The sequence below is a fragment of the Mustela nigripes genome, chromosome 4 (genome assembly GCF_022355385.1).
Source record: "Mustela nigripes isolate SB6536 chromosome 4, MUSNIG.SB6536, whole genome shotgun sequence".
Taxonomy (NCBI): Eukaryota; Metazoa; Chordata; class Mammalia; order Carnivora; family Mustelidae; genus Mustela; species Mustela nigripes.
The window spans coordinates 151,008,663-151,014,897 of NC_081560.1; the positions used below are offsets into that span (position 1 = coordinate 151,008,663).

At 52.8% G+C, this 6,235-nt stretch overlaps 1 long non-coding RNA gene across 1 annotated transcript; it reads right to left on the minus strand.

The window, feature by feature from the left end:
* Positions 1-3,136: 3,136 nt before the first annotated feature.
* LOC132015282 (uncharacterized) lies at positions 3,137-5,752 on the minus strand. Its single transcript, XR_009403610.1, has 3 exons — positions 5,681-5,752; positions 4,793-4,868; positions 3,137-4,320 (listed from the first exon to the last, which is right to left on the minus strand). It is a non-coding gene; the product is annotated as an uncharacterized LOC132015282 (long non-coding RNA).
* Positions 5,753-6,235: the final 483 nt, after the last annotated feature.

A 6,235-nucleotide genomic window follows, 5' to 3' on the forward strand; every position in this document is an offset into this window, starting at 1 on the left:
TACACACCCATGCAGACACATGCACACACATGCAAGTATGCACACATGCATTCACATGCACCGCTGCTCATTTAAATACATATAAACATTTATCTGTACGTAATACATGCGCTCCAGTGTAAAGTCAACCAGCTAGCAACATACAGTAGTGGAAGTGAGGATTTTTTCTCTCGTCATCGTCACTCAGTTTCTCTCTGTGCCTGTTTTTGTCATCTATAAAATGGTGCTTACAAAGGAATCGGTTTCCAGGCATGTAGCCAGAAGATTTAAATGAGGAATGCCTGTTGGAGTGTCTAGAACAGGGCCTGATATCCAGAAATTCTCTGGAAGCAAAGAGAAGATCAATCTGGAAGAGTTGTTTCTTGGATTACATTTTCTTTCAGAATATTTTTCTCATCTATCGTTTCCAAGCTTTATCCCCTCCCTCCCACCACCTGCCCAAATTCTCCCACCTTCCTCCCATCCATCTTTATCTTTCTTGCTAAGACATGTTTACACAGACACCTTGCCATGTATCAAATTCTGCTCATGTTTCTTATGAATAGCTTGATCTAGATCTCTTTCTGGAGTCCAGAAACAGTCCAGATAAATCTCCCTGGCATTTATCCCACATAATTTGAGTGCTTTTTTCTTCCCCTCTGAGCCTCAGTCTGGAGCTGGCTTTTCTGCAGACTTAGCACTGGGGAGGCATGGTGGGGCCAGATTGAAGAGTTCACAGGAAAGCTGGGCCTAGGGCTGTCCTTTGCAGTTCTCTGTTGGGTTCTGAGCCTGGGTTCATGGCAATTCTTGCAGTCTGGGGAAAACTTTCAGCTTCAGATGTCCCTCCAATTCAACTGGGGCTCTGCTGATATCCTGGAGAGGCACCTGGGGGTGCTTCCCCTATCTCTCCCATCTCCCAGAGAGAAGATGGAAAAATGGGCAAAGCTTGTTGGAACCAGTGTTAAGGGCTCACAGGAGGAGGGGGACACATTTGGGAAAATTTTCTGCTCTCTAGGGGAGCATTTTTTCCTCATCATTTCGGCCACGTCTGTTCTTGCAGGAGAAATTGAGTCCCAGTATCCATGCACCTCTGGGTCTCCTTTCATGACTTTCTTCCATAAGAGGCCACCTCATTGGCGAAATTGACCTTTTTTCCCTCTCCAAGGTGAGGCTCCAAGACATCGGGGAGAACTCTGGGTTTTGTGCATAGTCCTGGATTGCCCCTCGAAGATTTCCCACAGCCCCCTTCCCTCCTGCCTCCCTGGATCAGGACTGGCCCTCAAGAAGGTGGGAGCCAGACTCAGGTCCCCACAATGTGACCCAGGGCCTGAATGGTAGCACCCCTTTGGGGTGGCATGTTGGAGGCCACTAAGCTCCCTTCAATTTTACAGGTCAGAGCGACCCTGATGGAATAAATTGAAGGTGGATAATGGGAGTCAGGTCAAGGGTGAAAGGCAGCCATCCTCCCCACCCTCCTCTGGATGGCTGGCACTGATGTCCACATTCCTTTCCAAGCCTTCCCTCTGGCCTGGGGACCCCTCCCACACCCATATGCCTGGCACCACTTCTGGTCCCCTGACATGGAAGCCCTTCCCTGCCTGATGAAAGACAGGGACCAGAAAATCATTCTGAGTTTGGTCCAAGCAGATTCTGTTTTGCATTAGAAGCTCATCTCTGTTCATCTGGGAGATTGGTTGCTGTTGTCAGAAAGGGAGATGGAAATTGAGAGCGAGGCTCAAGACTGATTGAGGGCAGGCCACTGCCTCCTGAGAGCAGGGTGGAATACAAGGGAGGGGAGGAGACAGGCCTGCCTCTTCCCTTGGACACCTCTTGTGTCCTAGAGTGAGCTGGTGGCCACCAGCATCCGTCCCCTCCCTGGGCAGGCAGCTGTGGCAAGGCAGGCCCGATCAGATTAGGGATGCCGTCCTTGCCCTGGCCCCATGCCAGGGAGCCAAAGGCTGGGTGTTTCCACCTGCTTCTGACTGTTCTTATTACGAACAACATCCTGTTAGCCTGCTTTCCTGGGGACTCTCCGAGAAAGAGATTATATGAAATAACATAATCACATTTTGGATAAACTTCGAAATTAAATTTTACTGAGCAGTTAATTCCAACAGAAACCGCTATTTAGGGGAAGAATTTTCCAACATGGGTTTGTTCTGACCACTGAACTCCACACGCCCACCGCATGTATACCCACAACGCACCCCCACAGGTCTCCCCCTGCACACAGGCATCAGCTTTGGGGAAAAGGAACAGGGGGCCAGGGGGCGATGGGGGGCACAGCTGCTGCTCAGGCCCGGTCTTGGGCCCCAGGCCAGCGGTCTTCACACTGTGAAACCTTATTATCCCACTGCTGAGCTTCTCTGCCCTCACTGCAAACCTTTTCAAATGTCCTTCCTCCTTGACCTAATTTCTCTTTCCTGGTCACAGCAGACACCATGAACTACCTCCGTGCTGGAAACTTTGTCTCTCTTCCTCTGCTGGTATCTGCCCAGAGGGGAAGGAGGCCACATTCTTCAAGTGCACCCTCCAAAGAGCCAAATACTATGCCCATTTTCTAGATGAACAAAGGCTCAGAGACTTATCTTGTACTGCTGGAACGAGACGGATGTGCCCAGCCTGTGGGTCAGTGGACACAGACGCTCACGGGTCACCCCCGGGGCCTCTGTCTCTGACTCATGGCTGTAACTGCTCTTTTGCCGCTCACTCCCCCTGCCCCCCCAGCCCCACTCACACTGGCCTGCTGCTGAGCATTTTGCAGTAAGTGCTGGTACTTACGACCCTGAGGGAAGCACTGCATCTAAGTCACCGAAATAGACTTCTTCTCTGAGTGACATCAAAGGTCACAGACCCTCAGAAACCAAAACAAACCCTTCTCTGCAAAACTTTCTAGAACTTTCACCTGCCTCCCCATAACTTGTGAGAATGCAGGCCTTCTTGACCACCTACCTCAAGGTCCTCCCTGATGGGTCAAGGTGACATATATGATGCACATCATGGGAGGTCCTGGACCTCAGCCACTCTTTGAACTTTCCCTCATACAGAAAAAAAAAAAAAAAAGAGTCTTTCTGAGAATCTTAGAAAGGTGATGGAGTAGGGAATACAGTGGGCTCCCTCCTCACATGGCCCTGACAACCCCAGGAGACGCTGTCACCTCTGGGGGAGACAGGAAGTTGCTGTAGCTGCTCCCAACCCCCCACCCAGGGATAGGATTCCTCATTGGAGATATGGGGGTGTCACCAGGAAAGAAAGTGGATGTTGGGTCAGGGGAAAATAGTAAATATGCACTATGGGACCAGCCGGGAGCCACGGGGCACCATGCATGTGGATGGGAAAGAGGATGGGGAACAAAGGTGCTGGCAGGTCCTGGGCACCTCCTATGTGTGTCAGGGGCTTTCATCTGCCCGATCCTGGGGAAATTGCTTTCATGTTCTTAAAGGATAGGACCTCAGGGCTCAGCGACGTGAACAGATTCCCACAACTACATGCTGCATTTGATGAACCCAAGGAGGTCAGACAGTTACTGAGCAAATGAAAAGTGCACATTATGTGAAAAACTTGGAAATGAGACTTAGGAGAAACATCATATATGCGCCAAGAGCTGCATGTGTGTAACGGACAGGACAGTCCCATATCAACGAGGATGTTCCTTAAACCTAGTAAATGTGTTCCCGTTCTCAAAGTGGAATTAGACCTGTCAAGTGTCTGGGCTGTTCCACAGAGCAAGTTTGAGAATCATCAGCTAAAAAGATCCGGCCCAAACTCCACGGGATATCCGAAACGCCTCCCTGAGGCAGAAGAGAAAGACATTCCAGAAAGAGGGCACTGCATGTGCGAAGGGAGCATGGGGAGGGTACACTGTGCTCCCCGAATGGAGGGAAGGTCGGCATGAGGGGGCTTGGGCTGGAGACCTGGAGGGGAGGGAGGAAGATGCGCCTCCAGACAGGACAGTGTGTGGAGGGCCTGGGTCAGCCAGGCAAGGACAGGGGTCCTTCCTCCCCAGGCAGGCGGGAGCCCTTGGTGGGTGGTGGGCAGGGAGATGTGTGAGCAGATTTCCACCTCAAGAGATTTTTCTGGCAGACAGGTGAAGGGTGCGTTGGTGGAGAAGGCAACAGAGGGAGCTGTTCTCAGAGATGACCAGAGCCAAGAGCAGGACCTGCCGTGGTGGGTGGGCAGAGGCTGCGGAGAGAGGCGGCCGCAGGGATTCGGGAAGCCGCCACCAGAACGTGAGGTTGTCATCCGTGTGGGTTGGCGTGGACCTAGGAAGACGTCAGGCTCTTGCTCTGGGATGTGGCTGTGAGGTGAGCTTGGAGACCAAGCGCTGGGTTCCTGTTGTTTCTGTGGGAACCATGAGGGCCCCTTCATCAGGATTGTATCAGGGATCCCCAACATGTCCCTGCCCCATATGCACAGGAACAAATGTGATGTTGCTAATAGAAAGGAGCAAGGCTTACCTTTAACATTGCCCTGTGTCACCCAGAGCTTTCCTGTCCCCTCTCCCTCACACCTGGCTCTTTCGGGGTTCTTCCTTCTCCATGTCTTCTGCCCACACCATAGAGGTAGCCCCAGGGGAGGCACTGGCCTCTGTGCCTTCCTCTGCCAGGAAGTCAATAATTTTCAACACCCCCCCACTCCTGCACCCTCCCTGCTGTCTGACCCTGCCTTTCACAATTTATACTTGATCTTAGCCAAAAGGCAGAGAAGCGATGCCTTTCACAATTTAATCACACTTTTCTTTCCTCTGCACGGCAGCCCCTGGATTCAGTAGGACTTGGAAGATGGAACTGCCTTGCTGGAGGGGAATGGCTACCTTCAAGCACGTCCAGGAACCTTCTAGGCCTTTTCTCACAAACACAGATGGCAGAACTGCTTCCCAGAGCCGTAACCTGTACCAGGAAGGGAAACCAGCAGTCTGCCATCTGCCTGGCCCTTGCCAGAACCGTGTCCAGGTGACTTTTCTGGGAGACAAGACTCTAGCACAGTGCCCAAGGAAGGGGCTGCAGTGAGGGGAGGACCCTGAGCATGTCTGGGTCTGAGCATGTTGTGTGGTTGGGACACAGTGGATGTGGCTGAGGTCAAGTCAACATGCCACAGAGAGGATTCTGGGTGGGGTGGGGAGCTGTGCTTTCACAAGGCGCAAAAGCAGAGGGTCGCAGGACAAAGGCACATTGACGGGCCCCCACGTGTGGCACAGGTGGCCAAGGTAAGTCCTGAGTCACTCCCCCCAGGGAGGGACACTAAGGGCATCAGAAGGCCACTGAAGGAAAATTGCCAGGCCCTGGGAAGGTGCTCCTGCCCCCTCCCAAGGCTTTGCTCATCTGATCCCTGAGGCTGGGACCTGTAATCCTCCCTTCTGAGACCTTCAGCAGAAATGTGAGCTTTCAGCAGCCATGGGCAAAGCCTCCCAGTTCTCTGGCATGATGCTTAGGGGTAGTCCCAATCAGCTACCCCAGTCACTTCCCCTAATCGCTCACCCCTGTGATTCAACCTGGCTTGCACGGGAACCCAGGCCAGGGTGCCCCAACCCACCTTGTTCTCTGCCACCTTCACTCCCCCCTCCCCACCTTGGACAGGCCGAGCTTTCTGAAAACCCCACACATAAAGCCTCCTCAGTCATTTACATCTTGGTGTAAATGAACTCACTAGTCCCCGTGTTTGATAAACACCCTCCGACCCCCCACCTGCCCCAGCACAGTACCGGACCAGCGGAGAGGAGTGGAATCAAGATGAACCAGATGCAGCCTCTTCCCACGGAGCCTCTAGGGAGGTGAGAACAGCTGCAGCTGGGCAGGTCCCCCCGACCCCACCCACCCCGTGAGGCTCCAAGAGACCAGACTGACTCTTGGGGGTGGGGGAAGGTGGTGCAGAATCCGGCCTGGGAAGATGGATACGCTCCTATTGGCAGAAGCAGGAGACTCCCCGGAATTAGGAAGGACTTAAAGCAAAGTAAGGAGTAGTACAATGCTGAACCCTTCAAGAAGGAGCTGGATATCCAATTGATCAAACACAGGGTAGGTCTGGGTAGAAGAGAAAGAGCAAATGAGCTTGGACACAGACTGCACATGGCCTGGAATGCTAAGCCAAGTTCGGACTTGATTAATCATCAAGGGGCAAGTTGGGGGCTCAGGCGACTGCAGGGAGGGGTCCAGAGCCCAGCACCTGAGCAGGCAGCTAAGGTCATGTGAGTGTGGCAGGGAGGCCAGAGAAGCAGGCCAGCAAAGAGACCGAGGGGCAGGACTTCTGGGTACTTCTG